Source organism: Octopus bimaculoides, chromosome 5 (assembly GCF_001194135.2).
Source record: "Octopus bimaculoides isolate UCB-OBI-ISO-001 chromosome 5, ASM119413v2, whole genome shotgun sequence".
Lineage (NCBI taxonomy): Eukaryota > Metazoa > Mollusca > Cephalopoda > Octopoda > Octopodidae > Octopus > Octopus bimaculoides.
The window spans coordinates 10,963,852-10,965,123 of NC_068985.1; positions in this window are offsets into that span (position 1 = coordinate 10,963,852).

Below are 1,272 nucleotides of genomic sequence, written 5' to 3' on the forward strand. Positions count from 1 at the left end.
ATATCTATGTATGTATGTATATGTACTCACATTTTCAGTTTGTTTCTTTAGATCGATGGCAAAGTGTTCAACCTCATAAGAAAGGGGTCACTTTGTCTAAGAAATATTTCAAAATGCCACGCATATGTATGTTTATTTTATTTGTAATATCAAGAAAGCATTTGATCAGTACTACGGAAATATGTCTCTCTCTCTTTCTCTCTCTTTCTTTCTCTTTCACACACACAATCACACACACACACATTAAAAGCGGACAACTTTTTATACCCGTTCTTCTTAAACATAATGGCATAAATCGACAGATATGCTGGAATTACTTCATACGACTTCCATTCTCTTAATAAAATATATTCTGTGATGTTCGTAATAAGCCGTGATTGCCTCAAAGGAAAGTTCTTTGAATATAACGGCAAGTTCAATTGAAAGACAACGTGTTCAAAATACTCTGGTCGCACTTTCTTCAATTATCTATGAAAACTGGTTGCAACCACCACGGTGAGTTGAACTCAAAGAATATCTTTTCTAACTCATCTCGACGGATAGTGTAATATAAAATAGCAACCAGAAATTATTAACTGCACCCGGAAACAATATGCAAAACCGGGCTTGTAAAACTTGTTCCCAGAGAAAATATGACCTAAATACATGACGAACTTTGTTAGGTGAACTGGGTGTGCTTTTAAAAATCCCTCTGTGTCTTTTTTCTCCACTGCAGAAAAGTTAATAACTTAGGATGAAAAAAATATCCAATATGTTTTTTTAAGCTATAAACTATTTTCTCATTATAAAAACTAGAGTAGAATGACAAATTTAGTTTAATTTACGTGTCTCTGCTTATGTCATGGTGGTGATAGCAAGGAAGCCTCAAATGGCGCTAGTAAGGTAGCCTAAAATGGCGGTAGTAAGATAACCTCAAATGGCGTTAGTAAGGTAGCCTAAAATAGCGCTAGTAAGGTAGCCTGAAATGGCGCTATTAAGGTAGCCTTAAATGGCGTTAGTAAGGTGGCCTAAAATAGCGCTAGTAAGGTAGCCTGTAATGGCGCTACACATAATTACGAATGCCAAAGAGATTTAAGAACATATATCATTCTTTTTTGTGGCCATGCTGGAGCACCGCCTCTTAGTCGAAGAAATTGACCCCAGGACTTATTTTTTTGTGAGCCCGGTACTTATTCTGTCGGTTTCTTTTGCCGAACCGCTAATTTATTGAGATTTAAACACACGAACATCGATTGTCAAGCGATAGTGGGTGGGTGGGCCAAACAGGCATAA